At 37.3% G+C, this 21,543-nt stretch overlaps 1 protein-coding gene and 1 pseudogene across 1 annotated transcript in view; both read left to right on the top strand.

Moving 5' to 3' along the window:
• The window catches only part of LOC103783701 (small ribosomal subunit protein eS4-like), a 195,673-nt pseudogene extending 181,691 nt beyond the window's left edge, over positions 1–13,982 (top strand).
• The window catches only part of WDPCP (WD repeat containing planar cell polarity effector), a 730,102-nt gene that overhangs the window by 181,663 nt on the left and 526,896 nt on the right, over positions 1–21,543 (top strand). The gene's annotated exons all lie outside the window — the stretch shown is intronic.

Here is a 21,543-nt window from a genome sequence, read left to right on the forward strand (position 1 = left end):
TGGTTTTGGCCAATGAAGCATGAGTACAAATGACATGAGCCATTTCTGAGCTGAGATGGTGAAAGTCTATGTGTGATTCTCTAGTCTCTCATCTCTGGCTTGGTCTGGTTACTAGAATGGGGCTGAATATTCTGTGGGAGATGAGTGGGCTCAGGCATGAGGAGCTGAGAGCAAAGGCAAAGCTTAATCCCAGTACAGTCAGTCCCCCATATCTGTGGTTCCACATTCACAGATTCAACCAACCATAGATTCAAAATATTTGAAAATTAAAAAAAAATAAAAATATACAAAATTTAAGACCAATACAGTATAACAATTATTTGCATGGCATTTACCTTGTACTAGGTATTATCGGTAATCCAGAGATGATTTAAAGTATGTAGGGGACTGTGCATAAGTTATATGTAAGTATTACACCATTTTATATAAGGGCCTCAACCATCCATGGATTCTACTATCCCTGGGGGGTCCTGGAACCAATCTCCCACAGACACTGAGGGACAACTGTGCATATGTGGCTAAAGAACATGTTCCTTATTGTGGAAAGTTTGTCCTTTCACATCAAGCTTTTCCTCTGAAAGGAGAATACAAGAGAGTGAGGAAGGAAGAAGGCATCCAAATATTCAGCAACATGAAAAAAATCCATCCTCTGATCAGTGGACATCTCAGCCTGATTGTCCACATTTTCATCTTCCAATTAGTGACAAATGCATTGCCCATCTAGACCTACAGTCATTTTTTAAGTGGACAGAAATAATTTTAACTATTTCAGCCCTAAGAACCTCTATTCTGCCACTGCTTGTACCATAATGTTACAATCTTTTTCTCTCTGTGCCTCATTTTAGATTATTTTTATTGTCTTCTCTTTAGCTTCATGGTTTATTCTTTTGCAATATCTAACCTGCTATTTAATTCTGTCCAGTAAAATTTTTACTTCAGATATTTTATTTTTCATCTCTAAAAATTTATTTTGTTTTTTACCCCAAGGTTTCTGTATCTTCCATTTATCTCTTTATTGTGCTCATATATTCTTTTAAATCCTTGAGCTTATTTATATTATTTCTGATAAGTCTTTTAAAGTTCTTGTCTAACTAATTTCATCATCTGTCATTTCTGGGTCTGTTTCTATCAACTGATTTTTCTCTGGGTTATGAGCCACACTTTCTTGTGTCTTTGCATGTCTAGTAATTTTTTTTTTTTTTTTTTTTTTGAGATGGAGTCTTGCTCTGTTGCACAGGCTGGAGTGCAGTGGCACGATCTCAACTCACTGCAACCTTTGTCTCCTGGCTTCAGGTGATTCTCGTGCCTCAGCCTCCCGAGTAACTGGGATTATAGGCACCGCCATTACACCTGGCTAATTTTTGTATTTTTAGTAGAGACAGGGTTTCGCCCTGTTGGCCCGGCTGGTCACGAACTCCTGACTTCAAGTGATCCACCTACCTCAGCTTCCCAAAGTGCTGGGATTACAGGCATGAGCCAACGTGTGTGGCCTCTAGTAATTTTTATTGGATATTGGACTTAAATTTTACATTGCTGAGTGCTGGATATTTTTGTATTCCTTTAAAGATTATCTTTACACTAGCAGAAAGTTATTTGCAGATTAGCTTAATCTTTTCCAGACTTGCTTTTAAGGTTTTTTGTCAGGGAGTTTATCTGGAGTAGCCTTACTCTAGGTCTAGTTTAGTCTCCCTATTAAAGTAAGTTTGACCTATCTGGGGTGTCTACTGAATTCTCCATGTATTCAGCAAAGTCTCTTCACTCTAGTTGGTGGGAACCTGATTCAGTCCCAATCCTGTGCAAGCTTTGAGTTATTTGGCTTCCAGTGTCCCAATAATTACTCTTTCCCGGCTCTTTGTTCCACCTCATAAAGTTTCCTCCTTTGCATGCACAAATTGATAGTCAAAGTCTGAAAAGGACCTCTATATAGATTTCTGGATCCTTTTTCACTGTAAAGCTCCCTTCTGTCCACTATTTATGATCTCTGTCTCCACTCAGCAAGACCACCAGGCTCTGTTTGGGTTCCCTCTTCCTGAGCTACTGCCAGGAAATAGCTTCCAGGAAGAAAGCCAGAGCAATTGAAGGATTCATCTTATTTTATTCCTTTCTCTTGAACATCATAGTACTGCACTGCCTATTATCCAATATCTGAGAATGGTTGTTTCTTTTTTGTCTAGTTATCTAGGTTTATTACCGGTAGTTGGGGAAGAGTGCAGACTTCTAGTAGTTACCCCTTAAGGGCCACAGTCTTACTTTAAACTCCCTTATCTGGGATTGTATCCATCCATATGCTCTACATTTTTGCTGAGAACAAATAGGATAAAGATCAATGGCCCACACTGAGTTGGACTTAAGTTTTCCAACCAGGTACTAAGAGCAGTTTAACTTGTAGTAAATATGGCACATTTTATCTTCAGAGCCAACTGCATTTCATTTCTGAATCCTTTTATCCTCAGGTTCCTGCATTTCTATCAAATCTTTCCTCAGAAAGCCTAAAACATTTTAGAAGTGATCAAGCCTTAGCAGAAGAAAATGAAGCTCCAGTGCTGATAAATTGCAGCAGATGGTAGAGACTTTGTGGCAGGCGAGGAAGCCATCTGGTGGGATCCTTCCACACAGTTGCCTACTTGTAGACCCAGTGACAGTCCTGATTTCAAGCAAGTGAATTCTTTCCTTCTCTTCTCAAATAAAAACACACCTTTGCTTGCGTTGAGATCTGCTTCAGCTGAGGGCTTTCCTGTTTCTCAGTAATAAGTTCAAGTACTTGAATTTTACAAAAGTTTGTGAATTGCATAAGTGTTGTGACCCACCTTCACCCAGAGGTTGTGCCATCCAAGTTGCTGGAAGCCATACGCAAGCCTCCAAAGTTAACTGGACATGGTGTCTGTGTCTGTGTCTGTGTGGGTGGCCAGGGAACTTATACTGGGCTAATGTTCTGTTCTTGCTAGAGCTTCACAGAAGCCTTCTGCAAATGCATCATGCCAGTGTCCATGTGTGGAACCATCAGGGCCACTTGCATCATTCAATATTGCATTATCTGAACAAATGGCCCTTCAGAATTGCAGCATTTAACTCACTGATTAAACTAGACTGTGGGTTTAAATTAATCTTTTTCTCCATATGGAGTCACGGCTTAAATTAGGCTGTTTATATCCTTGAGGAAAGTTATTATAGCTCCAGGAACACACGGCCAGATAAGAAGCATGCAAAAATCATCCTGATATAAGTCATGTGCTTATTGAAATTTTATTCATTCTTCAAGGTTAAGCTCAAATACCACTTTTTATGAGAAGTTGTGATGGGTAGTTTTACATGTCAACTGAGTTAGGTTATAGTACTGAGTTATTAGATCAAGCATTAATGTAGATGTTGCTGTGAAGGTATTTTGTAGATGTGGTGAACATCTATGATCAGCTGACTTTAAGTAATGATTACCCTCAGTAAGGCCGGTAGACCTCATCAAATCAGTTGAAGGCCTTAAGAGCAAAAACTGAGGTTTACCCAAGAAGAAATTCCATCTCAATCCTGCAACATTAACTCCTCCAGAGTTTCCAGCCTGCCTGCCTGCCTACCCAATGGATTTCAGACTTGCCAGCCCCCACATTGCACATTGTATGAGCCAATTTCTTATTTCTTAAAATAAGTCTCTGTGTGTGTGTGTGTGTGTGTGTGTTGTACACACATATAAAATAGATTTTGTTTCTCTGGAAAACCCTAATTGAAACGGAAGCCTTTTCTGACATCTCTAGACCAGAGTGACTTCCCCTTCCTCCGACTTAGCACTTAACTGTACACTACCTTTATTTTTATAATTTCATGTCTTCTATCCCCACATATTTTTGGTATGTATTTATAATATACCCATACTTGTTAAAGGACAGACTAAACTGCTATAATTAAGAAATTCAAAAGTATAGTGGCTTTTAAAAAAATAGAATTTTCCTCTCTAAACATTCCAGAGGATGAGCAGTCCAGGCTGACAGGGTGGCTCTGCTCTACACGGTCGGAAAGCAACCTAGGAACCATATTGTTGTTCTATCATCTCCAAGGGTGTTGTCTTTATTTATAAATGTCTTTATTGATAATGGTCTCAAGTTTGTCTCTTTGTATTCGAGGGAGACAAATTTCCAAAGCCCTGTACATCCAAGTCCACTGGGCTACTGCCAGTTCCCCACACTCCATCTTTCAGCCTTCTTGGCAAGGCATCTGGCAAAGTATTTTTAAAGTACTTATGTTGTTTTACCTCCTACTAACAATACTACAATTGTAATCATGTCTTTCCACCACAGACTTTGCCAACCCCAATGCATTGCACCTCTCATTGCATGTGAATGATGGCTCCTGTTCTATTCTCTCACCTTCTAACACCATGAAGTCCATGCCAGCTGGTCAGTTGCTAAGAAAACTACCTATGGTTACCAAGAAGGACCTCCAGGAAACCTCAGATTGCCCAAGGATCACTATAAGAAGTAAGAGCATCAATTCAGGATCCTTTTCACTTCACTTATCTTCCTCCAATTTTTACTCACAGCTTCCTGAGTCATACTAAGAACATATTTTTTCTTCTTTATCCCAGTTATCTCCCTAAAAGAAACTTAAGTAGGGTGAACATATGGATCATATAAGACAAGTAAAGAAGCCATGGCAAACTCCAGTACTAAAGTCACTGGGCGGGGCAAGTCCTGAAGGAATGATAGTGGGGACCACCTCCCTTCAAAATGTTTTTCAGTGGGATAAAGTCATTCACTAAAGCAGAAGTTCTCAAAGTATGTGTGGTCCCTGGACCAGCAGCATAAACATCACTGGGGAACTTGCTAGAAATACCAATTCTCAGGCCCCAACAGTGTCCTGAGTTTGAGTCATAAACTCAGGGAGTGGGGTCCAGCAATCTGTGTTTTAATAAGTCCTCCAGGTGACTGACTCAAGCTAAAGTTTGAAAACTACTGTACTGAACAAATCTTGGGAAACTTCATGTCATTCCATCTTGAGCAAAGGTCTTGGACGTAACATCCAAGCTGGTTATTCCATTATCTCATTCCAGACCCAGAGAAGAAGGCACAGCCTCTGCTGGATTCTTGGCTGTACACACCACTGTCTCAGGGGATCTCTCTGTAACACATCAACTGGTTTTCTCCTCTTATTGCCTTTGCTTCTCATTCCTGACCCCAGAGGTTGTCTGTCAGACTTGGTTTAAGCCTCTCTGGCCAAATACTGTATCTGTTGCTTTATCTGGTCTGTCTCTTTGGTTTCTGAACAAACCTTTCCCTTGGATCCTATATCTGTTTCCCTTTTGCTCCAAGTCCTGTAGCCATTGATAATTTCTGCTCTACTCCAGACCCCTCCCCACAAGCCCCCCTTTCTGGGAAAAGGAGTCAGAGTACCAAATTAACTTTTTCCATTAAAAAAGCAAAACAAGTTAATAGGCTGGCTGAGCAGAGGAATGATATTTGATGAATGATGAAATTTAAGAAGGACAAATATTAGGTATTTCTATGGAAAACAGTTATTCAGTTCCTTAGAAAATTAAGCAGAGTTATCTTATGACCTAATAATTTTACCATAGCTGTATATACCCAAGGTGTTTGAAAACATATTCCCACAAAATCTTGTACACAAATGTGTTTATAGCATCACTATTCACAATAACCAAAAGGTGGGAAAAAATCTAAGTGACTATCAACTAATGAATGGATAAACAAAATGTGGCATATACGTACAATGAAATATTATTCAGTCATAAAAGAAGTTCAGTTGTTACATGTTACCACATAAGTGAACCTTGGAAACATGCTAAGTGAAAGAAACCAGACACAAAAGACCACATGTTGTATGATTCCATTTAAATGAAATGTCCAGAATAGACAAATAGATACAGAAAGTAGTTTAGTAGTTACCAAGGGATGGGGAAGGGGAGAATAGGGACTAGCTGCTAATAGGTATGGGGTTTCTTTCTGGGGTGATGGGAATGTTCTAGAAGTAGGTAGTGATGATAGTTGCTCACCATAGTCAATATACTAAAGTGTACATACAAAATGGTGAATATGTTATATGAAGTATATATCTCAATTTTTAAATGCTATCAAAGAAAAAAAAGTTGTGGTAAGTATTGTACTTGGGCCCAAAACATCATATGAGTCCTAGCAATTGCTAAACAGCAATCCATGTGAAAATGATATGGGATTTTTAGTTAACTGGAGCCTAAACGAGGTAATTTTGCAATCTAACTGCTGAGAACACTAAGTTGATCTTTGATTGCAATTGGCAGTGTTCCACTTAAGGAAGAAGGTAGTCATTCTTTCTGCTGTGTTCACCAGAGTGGACCATTTCTAAGGTCTTGGATTCAGTTATGGGCATTTAAGAATGTTGCCAAAATTCAGCAATAAAAAGAGATTAACTACTTATTCATGCAACAAAATGGATGAATCTCAAAAGAATTATACTAATGAAAAAAGCCAGACACAAAAGTCTATACATTTTTTGGTTTCCATTTATATGACATTCTGAAAAAGACAAAACTATACGTACCCAAATCATATCAGGGGTTGCATGTTGTCAGAGGATGGAATTGACTGACTAGGGGCACCGTATTTTGGGATGATGTAAATACCTTGATTGTGGTGGTAATAATTACACAACTATACATTTCCCAACTCATTGAATGACATACACTTTAAAAGGATTAATTTTATTGTATATAAATAATACTTCAAAAAAAGAATACTGATGAATTTTAAAGTGACCAACGAGTCCAGATTTGGCCAGTATTTTCATTTTAGCACATGAAAGTCCCACATCCCTGGGACACCCCTAAGCCTCAGATAAATTGGAGTTAGAGTGGCTAGATAGTGAGGAGTTTGAAACCATGAGAAAAACTTAGGGGGATAAGACTAAAGATTTGTCACATGCCTGACAGATTGGCCCACAGGGAAGCCCTAGATCATACAGAGAGGCAGATTTTGGCTCAAAAACCAAAGAATGTTCTATGATACTCTCCTATAGGCCGACGGGCTGTCTTAACCAGAAGAGTGTTCCTTTTCCTAAAAATATTCAAGGAGCTATCCGGGGCACCTGTAGGGGAGGTTTTTGGAAGGAATTCATGCATCAGTAAGAAGTTGGGTTACATCATTCATTCTCAAATGGTAGTATGCAGAGTTAAGGAAGTTGTTAGAGATATAGATTCTTGAGCCCCATTTCTGGAGTTCCTGATTGGTCAGGTTTCAGATGGGGCCCAAGAACCAAGTTTTTTTAAATTAAACTTTTTATTTTGAGATAATTATAAATTCACATGCAGTTGTAAAAAAAATAATAATAATACAGAGAGGGTCTTGTATCCTTTACCCAGTTTTACCCAGTGGTTACATCTTGCAAAAATATAGTACAATATCAAAACCAGGATATTGACATTTATACAGACAAAATAAAAAAAGGTTTCCATCACCTGAAGTTGTCCTTTTATAGGCAGTCACTTTCCTTTCACTCTCACCCACTCTGGAAACCACTAGCTTGTACTCCATGTCTATAATTTCATCACTTTATGAATGTTATATAAATGGAATCATACAGTATATAACCTTTGGGGATTGGCTTTTTTTTCACTCAGCATAATTCTCTGGAAATTCATCCAGGTTGCTGTATACATCAAGACAGGCTATTTGAAAATGCATAGGCCGGGTGTGGTGGCTCACACCTGTAATCCCAGCACTTTGGGAGGCCAAGACAGGTGGATCATGAGGTCAGGAGTTCAAGACCAACCTGGCCAAATGATGAACCCCATCTCTACTAAAAATACAAAAATTAGCTGGGCGTGGTGGCGGGCACCTGTAATCCCAGCTACTCAGGAGGCTGAGGCCAGAGAATCGTTTGAACCCAGAAGGCAGAGGTTGCAGTGAGCCAAGATTGCACCATTGCACTCCAGCCTGGGAGACAGGGTGAGACTCCATCTCAAAAACACAACAACAACAACAAAATGCATTATCAGAGGAGATGAAAGGAAAAAAGAAGAAAAAACAATGAAGCACACCTACAGGATATAGAAAATAGTCTCAAAAGGGCAAATCTAAGAATTAATGGCCTTAAAGAGGGTGTAGAGGAAGAGATAGGAGTAGAAAGTTTATTCAAAAGTATAATAAGAGAAGTTCCCAAACCTAGAGAAAGATCTCAATATCCAAGTACAAGAAGATTATAGAACACCAAGCAGATTTAACCCAAAGAAGACTACCTCAAGACATTTAAAAATCAAAATCCCAAAGATCAAGAATAAAGAAAGGATCCTAAAAGCAGCAAAAGAAAATAAACAAATAAGATGCAATGGAGCTCCAATATGTCTGGAAGCAGACTTTTCAGTGGAAACTTTACAGGCAGGAGAGAGAGGAGTGATATCTTTAAAATGCTGAAGGAAAAACAAAGTTTTACTTTAGAATAGTATATCTGGTGAAAACATCCTTCAAACATGAAGGAGAAATTAAAAACTTTACCAAACGAACAAAAGCTGAGGGATTTCATTAACACCAGACCTGTCCTACAAGAAATGCTAATGGAAGGACTTAAATCAGAAAGAAAAAAAAAATGTGAACAAGCAGTATGTAATCACCTCAAGGTACAAACTTGCTGGTAATAGTAAGTACACAGAAAAACACAGAATATTATAATAATGTAACTATGGTGTGTAAACTACTCTTAAGTAAAAACATTAAATGATAAATCAATAAAAAATTGTAACTATGACAACTTTTCAAGACATAGAGAGTACAGTAAGATACAAATGGAAACAACAAAAAGTTGAAAAGCATGGGAGGAAGGGTGAAGTTAAGGCATAGAAATTTTATTAGTTTTCTTTTTGCTTGTTTGTTTATGCAGAGTTGTTATCAGCTTAAAATAATAAGTTATAAGATAGTATTTGCAAACTTCATGGTAACCTCCAACCAAAAACCATACAATGAATACACAAAATATAAAAAGCAAGAAACTAGATCATATCATTAGAGAAAATTACCTTCACTAAAAGGAAGACAGGAAGGGAAGAAAGAAGGAAGAGAAAACCGCTAAACAACTGGAAAACAAATAACAAAATGGTAGGAGTAAGTTCTTATCAGTAATAACAATGAATGTAAATGAACTAAACTCTCCAATCAAAAGACATAGAGTGGCTGAATGGGTGAAAAACAAGAACCAGTGATCCCTTGCCTACAAGAAACACACTTCACCTATAAAGACACACATAGACTGAATGTAAAGGGATGGAAAATGATAGTCCATGCTAATGGAAACCAAAAAAAAGCAGGAGTAGCTATACTTATATCAGACAAAATAGATTTTAAGAGAAAAACTGTAAGAAGAGACAAAGGTCACTAAATAATGATAAAGGAGTTAATTCAGCAAGAGAATATAACAATTGTAAATATATATGTGCCCAACACTGGAGCACCCAGATATATAAAGCAAATATTATTAGAGCTAAAGAGAGAGATAGACTCCAATATAATAATAGCTGGAGACTTCAACTCTCCACTTTCAACATTGGACAGATCTTCCAGACAGAAAAATAAATAAATTACACCAGACTTAATCTGCACTATAAACCAAATGGACCAAATAGATATTTTCAGAACATTTCATCCAATGGCTGCAGAATACACATTCTTTTTCTCAGCACTTGGATCATTCTCAAGGGTAAACCATATGTTAGATCATAAAACAAGCCTTAAAACATGCAAAAAAAATTGAAATACTATCCAGCATCTTCTCTGATCACAATGGAATACAACTAAAAGCTAATAACAAGAGGAATTTTGGAAACTATGCAAATATATGGAAATTAAATAATATGCTCCTGAGTGATGAGCGTGTGAATGAAGAAATTAGGAAGAAAATAAAGCATTTCTTGAGACAAGTTATAATGGCAACACAACATACCAAAACCTTTGTGGTACAGCAAAAGCATTACTAAGAGGGAAATTTATAGCTGTAAGTGATTACATCAAAAAGAAAAAAGGCTTCAAGTAGACGACCTAACAGTGCATCTTAAATAACTAGAAAAGCAAGAGCAAAGCAAGCTCAAAATTGGTAGAAGAAAAGAAAAAATAAAGATCAGGGCAGAAATAAGTGAAATTGAAATGAAGAAAACAAAACAAATGATTAATGGAAGGAAAAGTTGGTTTCTTGAAAAGATAAACAAAATGGATAAACCTTTAGCCAACTAAGAAAAAAAGAGAGGAGATCCAAATAATCAAAACAGAGATGAAAAAGGACACATTACAGCTGATACTGCAGAAACTCGAAAAATCATTAGTAGCTATATGAGCAACTATATGCCAATAAATTGGAAAATCTAGAAGAAATGGACAAATTTCTAGATGCATACCACATACCAAGATTAAACCATGAAAAAATCCAAAACCCCAACAGACCAATAACAGGTGACAAGATTGAAGTCATAATAAAAAGTGTCACAGTAAAGAAAAGCCCAGGACCCAATGGCTCCAATGCTGAATTCTACCAAACATTTCATGAAAAACGAATACCAATCCTCCTAAAACTATCCTAAAAAATAGAGGAGAAGGGAGGCCGGGCACGGTGGCTCACGCCTGTAATCCCAGCGCTTTGGGAGGCCGAGGTGGGTGGATCACGAGGTCAGGAGTTCAAGACCAGCCTGGCCAACATGGTGAAACCCTGTCTCTACTAAAAATACAAAAATTAGCTGGGCGTGGTGGCAGGTGCCAGTAATCCCAGCTACTTGGGAACCTGAGGCAGAGAATTGCTTGAACCCAGGAGGCGGAGTTTGCAATGAGCTGAGATTGCGCCACTGCATTCCAGCCTGGGTGACAGAGCAAGACTCTGTCTCAAAAAAAAAAAAAAAAGTAGAGGAGAAAGAAATACTTGCAAATTCATTCTGTGAGGCCAGTATTACCCTGATACCAAAACCAGACAAAGATACATCAAAAAATAAAACTATAGGCCAATATCCCTGATGAACATTGATGCAAAAATTCTCAACAAAATACTAACAAACCAGATTAAAAAGATCATTCATCACTCTTTCTATGCCTAGCACAACCATGGCTTTGGTCCTAAGAAGCATCTGAAGTGAGTACCAGCTCCAAAGCATTGGATGCTGGATAAATTGATTGGTGTGTTTACTCCTCATCCATCCACTGGTTCCCACAAGTTGAGAAAGTACCTCCCTGTCATCATTTTCCTAAGGAACAGACTTAAGTATGCCTTGACAGGAGATGAAGTAAAGAAGATTTGCATGCAGTGGTTTATTAAGATCAATGGCAAGGTCCAAACTGATGTAACCTACCCTGCTTGGATTCATGGATGTCATCAGCATTGACAAGACTGGAGAGAATGTCCGTCTGATCTATGACACCAAGGGTCACTCTGCTGTTCATCATATTACATCTGAGGAGGCTAAGTACAAGTTGTGCAAAGTGAGAAAAATCTTTGTGGGTACAAAAGGAATTCCTCATCTGGTGATTCATGATGTTCACACCATCCACTACCCTGATCCCCTCACCAAGGTGAGTAACAGATTCAGATTGGTTTGGAGACTGGCAAGATTACTGATTTTATCAAGTTCAACATTGGTAACCTGTGTATGGTGACTGAGGGGTGCTAACCTGGGAAGAATAACCAGGGAGAGACATCCTGGATCTTTTCATGTGGTTCATGTGAAAGATGCCAGTGGCAACAGATTTGTCACCCACCTTTCCAACATTTTTGTTATTGGCAAGAGCAACAAACCATGAACTTCTCCTCCCTGAGGAAAGGGTATCTGCCTCACCATTGCTGAAGAGAGAGACAAGAGACTGGCAGCCCAACAGAGAAGTGGGCGAAATGGTCTCTAGAGACATGTTAGAAAGCTTTTTGTACTTAATTAAAGATAATATAGCATGAAGAAGAGATCATTCATCATGACCAAGTTGGATTTATCCCAGGAATGCAAGGATTGTTGAACATACACAAGTCTATGAATATGATACATCATACCAACAGAATGAAAGCCTAAAACCATATGATCATTTCAACAGATGCCAAAAAAAGCATTTGATAAAATTCAACATCCCTTCATGATAAAAGAAAAACCTCAAAAAACTGAGTGTAGAAGGAACATAACCTCAACGTAATAGAAGCCATATATAACAGACCCACAGCTAGTATCATACTAAATGGGGAAAAACTGAAAGCCTTTTCTCTCAGATCTGCAACACAACAAGGATGCCCACTTTTGTCACTGTTATTAAACATATTACTGGAAGTCCTAGCTACAGCAATCAGAGAAGAGAAGGAAATAAAGGGTCTCCAAATTGGAAAGGAAGAAGTAAAATTATCATTGTTTGAAGATGATATGATCCTATATTTGGAAAAACCTAAAGACTCCACACACACAGAGACATATGCACACAAAAACTATTACAAGATAAACAAACTCAGTAAAGTTGAAGGATACAAAAATCAACATACAAAAATCAGTAGCATTACTGTATGTTAACAGCAAGCAATCTGAAAAAGAAATCAAAATAGTAATCCCATTTACAATAGCCACAAATAAAATAAAATCCCTAGGAATTTTCCAAAGAAGTGAAAGATCTCTATAATGAAAATTCTAAAATAGTGATGACACCAAAAAAAAAAAAAAAAAGAAAGAAAAGATATTTCATGTTCATGGATTGGAAGAATCAGTATTGTTAAATGTCCATACTACCCAAAGCAATCTACAAATTCAATGCACTCCTTATCAAAATGCTAATGGCATTCTTCACAAAAATAGAAACAACAATTCTAAAATGTATATAAACCACAAAAACCCACACTAATCAAATCTATCCCAAGCAAAAATAACAAAACTGGAGGAATTACGTTACCCAACTTCAAATTATACTACATCAAGATAGGGTAAGAAAAAAAATTATACTACAGCGCTATAGTAAACAAAACAGCATGGGACTGGCATAAAAACAGACATATAAACCAGTGGAACAGAATAGAGAGTCCAGAAACAAATCCCCATATGAACTCATTTTCAACAAAGGTGCCAAGAACATATACTGGGAAAAAGTCTCTTCAATAAATGGTGCTGGGAAAAATGGATATTCATATGCAGAAGAAAGAAACTAGACCTCTATCTCTCACCATAAACAAAAATCAAATAAAAATGGATTAAAGACTTAAATCTAAGATCTCAAACTATGAAACTACTAAAAAAGTATTGGGGAAAGTCTCCAGGACATTGGTGTAGGCAAAAATTTCTTGAGTAATACCCCACAAGCACAGGCAACCAAAGCAAAAATGGACAAATGGGATCACATGAAGTTAAAAAGACTTTGCACAGAAATGGAAACAATCAATAAAGTGAAGAGACAACTACTAGAATGGGAGAAAATATTTGCAAGCTGCCCATCTGACAAGGGATTAATAACCAGAATAAGTAAGGAGCTCAAACAACTCTATAGGGAAAAATCTAATAATCCAATCCAAAAAATGGGCAAAAGATGTGCAGAGACATTTCTCAAAAGAAGACATGCAAACAACAAACAGGCATATGAAAAAGTGCCCAATATCACTGATCATCAGCAAAATGCAAAACAAAACTACAGTGAGATATCATCTCACCCCAGTTAAAATGGTTTATATCCAAAAGACAGGCAATAAGAAATGCTGGCAAGGATGTGGAGAAAAGGGAATCCTCATACACTGTTGATGAAAATGAAATTAGTACAACTACTATGGAGAACAGTTTGGAGGTTCCTCAAACATCTAAATATAGAGCTGGGTATATACTCAAAAGAAAGGAAATCAGCATATTGAAGAGATATCTGCACTCTCATGTTTATTGTAGCACTGTTCACAATAGCCAAGATTTGGAAGCAACCCGAGTGTCCTTCAACAGATGAATGGATAAATAAAATGTGGTACATATACACAATGGAGTACTATTTAGCTATAAAAAGAATGAAATCCTGTCATTTGGAACAACATGGATGGAACCAAAGATCATTATGTTAAGTGAAAAAAGGCAGGCGCAGAAAGACAACCATCCCATGTTCTCATTTATTTGTGGGATCTAAAAATCAAATCAACTGAATTCATGGAGATAGAGTAGAAAGATGTTTACTAGGGACTGGGAAGGTTAGTAGGAGGTTAGAAGGAAGATGGGGATGGTTAACGGGTACAAAAAATAGTTCGAAAGCATGAATAAGACCTAGCATTTGATTGCACAGCAGGGTGACTATAGTCGATAATAATTTAATTGTACATTTAAAAATAACTAAAAAAGTATAATTGGATTTTTTGTAACACAAAAAATAAATGCTTGAGGGGATGGATACCCTACTCTCCATGATGTGATTATTACGCATTGCATTCCTGTATCAAAACATCTCATATTCCTGATAAATATATACACTTACTATGTACCCACAAAAATACAAACAAAATATTTTATTTCTTTTTATTGTCAAGTAGTATTCCATGGCATGGATGTGCCACAATATGTTTAACCAATTATTCACCTGGTGAAGGACATCTAAGTTTGTTCAAGTTTTGGACCACTATAAAGAAAACTATATAAACACTCATTTGCAGGGTTTTGTTTGGTTTTGTTTTGTGTTTTTTAGAGAGTCTCACTCTTTTGCCCAGGGTGGAGTGCAGTGATGTGATCACAGCTCACTGCTGCCTCAACCTGCCAGGCTTAAGCAATCCTCCTGCCACTGCCACCTGAATAGCTGGGACTACAGGGGAACACTGCTACATGCAGCTAATTTTTCATGTGCAGGTTTGTATATTAACATTAAATCTGGCCGGGCATGGTGGCTCACACCTGTAATCCCAGCACTTTGGGAGGCCGAAGCGGGAGGATCACAAGGTCAGGAGATCGACCCCATCCTGGCTAACACGGTGAAACCCCGTCTCTACTAAAAATACAAAAAATTAGCTGGGCGTCGTGGCGGGCGCCTGTAGTCCCAGCTACTCGGGAGGCTGAGGCAGGAGAATGGCGTGAACCCGGGAGGCGGAGCGTGCAGTGAGCAGAGATCGCGCCACTGCACTCCAGCCTGGGAGACAGCGAGACTCCGTCTCAGAAAAAAACAAACAAACAAACAAACAAACAAAAACAACATTAAATCTTGATCTCTCTGGAATAAGCGCCCAAGAATGCAACTTCAGGGTGATATGGAGGTTGCATGTTTAATTTTTCAATAAACTGCAGTATTGTTTCCATAATGACTGTACCGTTTTACTTTCCTACCAGCAATGTGTGAGTGATCTAGTTTCTCCACATTTTTGACAGCATCTGATTTTGTCACTATTTTTTATTTAAGCCATTTTGTTACGTTTGTAGTAATAACTCATCATGGTTTTAATTTGTATCTCTAATGGCTAATGATGTTAAATACCTTTATATGTTCTTGACACCTGCATATCTTCTGCTATGATTTAAATGTTTTTGTCCTGTGAAACTCATGTTGAAATTTAATCCCCAATGTAACAGTATTAAGAAGTGAGGACTTGCCATGGATTAGTGGGTTACCATGGTAGTGGGTTAGTTAACATAAGAATGGGTCTGTTATAAAAGCCAGTTTGACTCTCAGTGTGCCCCTCTCACCTTGATCTTAGACTCCTCAACCTCTAGAACTATAAGAAATAAACTTCTAGGCCAGGTTAGGTTGCGCACACCTGTAATCCCAGCACTTTGGGAGGCTGAGGCAGGAGAGTTGCTTGAGGCCAGGAGTTTGATAGATCAGCCTGGGCAACACAGTAGACCCTGTCTCTACAAAATTATTTTTTAAATTAGCCAAGCATGATGGCGCATGTTTGTAATCTTAGCTACTTGAAAGGCTGAAGCAGGAGGATCTCTTTTTTTTGAGATGGAGTCTCACTCTGTCACCCAGGCTGGAGTGCAGTGGTGCAACTTGGCTCACTGTAACCTCCGCCTCCTAGGTTCACTCCACTGCACTCCAACCTGGGCAACAGAGGATTTTGAATTATGAATTCAGTTTACTTAGTAGCTATACAATGTTTCAAATTCTCTATTTCATATTGGATGAATTGTGTTTTTTAAGAAATTGATTCATTTCACCTAAGTTGCCAAATTTCTGAACATAGAATTGTTCTTAATATTCCCTTATTATTCTTTGAGTGTATGCAGGTTCTATAATGATATCCCTGTTTTCTTCTTGATATTACTAATTTGTGTCTTCTCTCTGTTTTTTCTTTTCAGCCACCCTAGAGGTTTGTCAACATTACTAATGTTTTCAAGGAAACAGTTCTTTGTTTCATTGATTTTTTCCTTTTTTTTTTTTTTTTTTTTCTTTTTTTCGAGACAGAAGCTCCCTCTGTCACCCAGGCTGGAGTGCAGTGGTGTAATCACGACTCACTGCAACCTCAAACTCCTGGGCTCAAGTGATCTTCCCACCTCAGCCTCCTGATTAGCTAGGACTACAGGCATGTACAACCATACCTAGTCAATTTTTTAAATTTTATAGAGACAGAGTCTCACTATATTGCCCAGACTGGTCTCATAATTCAGGCCTCAAGCAATCCTCCTGCCTCTGCCTTCCAAAGTGTTGGGATTACAACTGAGAGTCACTGCACCCAGCCCATTTTTTCATTTTTTAAAAGCTTTATTGAAGTATAATTGATAAAATTGTATATATTTAAAGTGTACAAGATGTTTTGATATATGTATAGATTGTGAAATGATTACCACAATGAAGTTAATTAACATAATCATCGCCTCACATAGATACCTTGGATGTGTGTGTGTGTGTGTATGTGAGAGAGAGAGAGAGAGAGAGAATGAGAGAGAGAGAATGCTTAAGATGTACTCTCATAGCAAATTTCAAGTATACAGAACAATATTTTTAAGTATAATTCTCACACTGTACATTAGAACCTCAAATTGTATTCATCTTATTACTGAAGGTTTGCACCCTTTGCCCACCATCTCTTCATTTCCCACAGCTACAGTCCATGGCAACCACCATTCTACTCTGTTTCTATGAGATCACAATGGCAGTATTTCCTTCATTTTATGACTCAATAATATTCTATTGTACATACATGACACATTTTTTATCCATTGATAAAATCCAATCCAATGTTCATCCATCCAATGAACATGAGAGTGTAGATATCTCTTTAAGATACTGATTTCCGTGACTTCAGAGATATACCCAGACTTGGGATTGCTGGATTATATAGAAGTTTTATTTTTAGTTTTGTAAGGAACCTCCATGCTGTTTTCTATAGTAGCTATACCAATTTACATTCCCACCAAAAATTTGAGACAGTTTTCATTTATCCACATTTTTGCCAACGCTTGGTATCTTTTGATATTTTTTATTAGAGACATCCTAACAGATGTGAGATTATCTCTCATTGTGGTTTTGATTTGCATTTCCCTGACGGTTAGTGATGTTTAGTACCCTTTCCTGTATCTGCTGGCCATTTGTGTATCTTCTTGGAAAAATATTCATTCAGGTCTTTTGCCCATTTTGAAACCAGATTATTTGTGTTTTTATTGTTTTTTTGTTTGTCTGTTTGTTTGTTTTGCTATTGAGCTGTATGAGTTCCTTATACATTTTAGTTGTTAGCCCCTTATATCAGATATATTTTCTCCCATTCTGTAGGTTGCCTTTCCATTTTGTTGATTGTTTAGTTTGCTGTGCAAAAGCTTTTTTTTTTTTTTTTTTTCCTGATGTAGCCACTGGTTTTTTTTGTTTGTTTCTTTGTTTTTGTTTTTTTGTTTTTTCTTTTTTTTTTGTGAGACGGAGTCTTTCTCTGTCACCTAGGCTGGAGTGCAGTGGCATGATCTCGGCTCACTGCAACCCCCATCTCCCAGGTTTAAGCAATTCTCTGCCTCAGCCTCCTGAGTAGCTGGGATTAAAGGTACATGCCACCATGCCCAGCTAATTTTTTGTATTTTTAGTAGAGGTGGGGTTTCACCATCTTGGCCAGGCTGGTCTTGAACTCCTGACCTCATGATCCACCCTCTTTGGCCTCCCAAAGTTCTGGGATTACAGGCATGAGCTACCGCGCCCAGCCGCCACTCTTGTTTGTTTTTGCTTTTACTGCCTGTGCCTTTCGTGTCATAGCCAAAATATCACTGCCAAGACTAATGTCAAGGAGCTTTTCTCTTTTTCTTCTAGGAGTTTTACAATTTTGAGTTTTACACTTAAATGTTAAATCCAATTTGAGTTAATTTTTGGAAGTGATGTAAAGTGGGGATACAGTTTCATTTCCTTGCATGTGGATATCCTGTTTCCCAACACTGTTTTTTGAAGATATTATCTTTCTTCATTGTGTATTCTTGAAGCCCTTGTCAAAGACTGGTCGATTGTACATGTGTGGGTTTATTTCTGGGCTCTGTATTCTGTTCAATTGCTTGGTGTGTCTGTTTTTAGGCCAGTATTGTACTGTTTTATTACTATTTGTAATGTAGTTTGAAATTAAGAAGTGTGATGCCAGCCTGGACAACATATTGAGACCCTGTCTCTACAAAAAGTGAAAAAAGATTAGCCAGGCATGTGGTATGTACCTGTAGTCCCAGATACATGGGAGGCTGAGATAGGAGGATGTCTTGAGCACAGAGATTGAGCCTGCAGTGAGCCATGATTGCACCATTTCACATTGCCCTCCAGTCTGGGTGACAGAGTGAGAATCTGTGTCAAAAAAATAAAGGAAGTGTGATGCCACCAGCTTTGTTTTTTCTCAAGATTGCTTTGGGTGTTTTGGGTCCTTTGTGGTTCCATCCAAATTTTAATATTGTTTTTACTATTTCTATGAAAAATGATGATAAAATTTTGACAAAGATTGTATTGAATCTATTGATCACTTTGGATAGTATGGACATTTTAACAATATTCTTCCAATCCATGAACATGGGATATCTTTCCACTTGTTTATGTCTTCAATGTCATCGTCAACATTTTGTAGTTTTCAGTGTACAGAGCTTTTACCTCCATAGTTAAAATTATTCCCAAATACATTAATTTTTTTGATGCTATTGTAAATGGGATTGTTTTCTTGATTTGTTTTTTGGATAGTTCCTTGTTGAAATGTAGAAACTGATACAACTGATATTAATATGTTGATTTTCTATCCTGATATTATATTTCATTTGTTGATTACTTCTAACCAATTTTTGGTGAAGTCTTTAGGATTTTCTATGTACAAGACCATATCATCTGCAAACAGCAATTTTACTTCTTCCTTTCCAATGTAGATACCTTTGATCTGTTTTTCTTCCCTAATTGCTCTGGCTAGGACTTCCAGTACTATGTTAAATAGAAGCGGCAAGAGAGGACATCCTTGTCTGTCTTGTTCTACTTCTTAGAGGAAAACCTTTTAGCTTTTCACCGTTGAAATGATATTAGCTGGGAACTTGTCATATACGGCCTTTATTATGTTGAAATACATTACTTATGTGCCTAATTTGTTAAGAGTTTTTATCATGAAACATGTTGATTTTTAAAAATGCTTTTTCTGCATCTATTGAGATGATCATATAATTTTTATCCTTTATTCTGTTAATCTGGTGTATCATCTTTATTGATTTGTGTCTATTGAACCATCCTTGCATCTCACTTGATTATGGTGTTTGATTCTTTTAATGTGCTATTGAATTCAATTTGCTAGTATTTTGTTGAGAATTTTTGCATCTGTGTTCATCAGGGATATTGACCTCTAATTTTCTTTTTTACAGTATCCTCATCTGGTTTAGGTATTAAGGTAATGCTGGCTTCATAAAATGAGGTTGGAAGTGTTCTCTCCTCTTCAATTTTCTGGAAGAGTTTGAGAAAGATTGGCATTAATTCTTCTTTGAACATTTGGTAGAATTTGCCAGTAAAGCTACTGTTCCTGGTCTTTTCTTTTTTGGGAGATTTTTGATTACTGATTCAATGTTCTTATTATTTATAAGTCTATTCAGATTTTCTATTTCTTCATGCTCCAGTCTTGGTAGGTTGTATGTTTCTAGGAATTTATACATTTCTTCTAGGTTATCCAATTTACTGATGTATAATTATTTATAGTAGTTGCCTATGATCCTTTGTATTTATGGAGTAGCAGTTGTAATGTCCCCTGTTTATGATTTTCTTTATTCAAGTCTTCTCTGTTTTTCTTACTTAATTTAGCTAAATGTTTGTCAGTTTTCTTTATCTTCTCAAGAAACCAGCTCTTAGTACCATTGATCTTTTCTATTGCTTTTCTACTCTCTATTTCACTTATTTCTGCTCTGATCTTATTTTCTTTCTTCTGATAACTTTGCACTTAGTTTATCCTTTTTTAGTTCCTTAAGGTATAACATTAGGTTATTTATTTTGTTACATTCCCTAAGTTTTGGTATGTTGTGTTTTCATTTTTATTTGACTCAAGATATTTTTAAATTTCCCTTTTGATTTCTTCTTTTATCCATTGATTGTTCTGGAGTGTGTTGTTTAATTTTAACATATTTGTAAATTTTCCAGCTTCTTAAATTTGTTAAGACTTGTTTTGTAGCCTGACATATGATCTACCCTGGAGAATGTTCCATGTGTGCTTGAGATGAATGTATATTCTGCTGCCATTGGATGGAATGTTCTGGATATGTCTGTTAGGTACATTTGATCTAAATTGTAGTTCAAGTACAATATTTCCTTATGGATTTTCTGCTTGGATGACTGTCCATTTTGAAAATGAGATGTTAAAGTTTCTACTATTATTGTATTGCCATAGATTTCTCCCTTTAGGCCTTTAATATTGGCTTAATATATTTGTGTGTTCCAATACTGGGTGCATATTTACAATTGTTATATCCTCTTGATGAATTGACCCCTTTATCATTATTTTGACTTATAGTTTATTTTGTTTGATATAAGTATAGCTATCCCTGCTCTCTTTCAGTTTCCATTTGCATGGACTATCTTTTTCAATTCCTTCACTTTTTCAGCCTATGTGTTTTCTTAAAGTTGAAGTGAGTCTCTTGTAGGTAGCATATAGTTGTATCTTTTTTGTTTTTGTTTTTGTCTACTCAGGCACTCTATGTTTGCTTGTTGACTGGGGGATTTAAATCCACCTTTTTTCGAGATGGAATCTTGCTTTGTTGCTGGAGTGCAGTGGTGTGATCTCAGCTCACTGCAACCTCCACCTCCCAGGTTCAAGTGATTCTCCTTCCTCACCCTCCTGAGTAGCTGGGATTACAGGCATGCACCACCATATCTGGCTAATTTTTGTGTTTTTAGTAGAGACAGGGTTTTACCATGTTGGCCAGGCTGATCTGGAACTCCTGAACACAAGTGATCCACCCGCCTTGGCCTCCGAAATTGCTGGGATTTCAAGCATCAGCCACTGCACCTGGCCGAATTTAAGCCATTTAAATAAAAAATAATTGTTTATAGGTAAGGACTTACTATTACCATCTTGTTAATTGTTTTCTGGCTGTTTTTAGTTCCTTTGTTCCTTTCTTCCTTCTTTCCTGTCTTCCTTTGTGGTTTGATGGTTTTTCCATAGTGGTATGCTTTGATTTTTTTCTGTTTATCTTTTGTGTATCTACTATAGGTTTGTACTTTG

The sequence above is a fragment of the Pan paniscus genome, chromosome 12 (assembly GCF_029289425.2).
Source record: "Pan paniscus chromosome 12, NHGRI_mPanPan1-v2.0_pri, whole genome shotgun sequence".
In the NCBI taxonomy this organism is placed as follows: domain Eukaryota; kingdom Metazoa; phylum Chordata; class Mammalia; order Primates; family Hominidae; genus Pan; species Pan paniscus.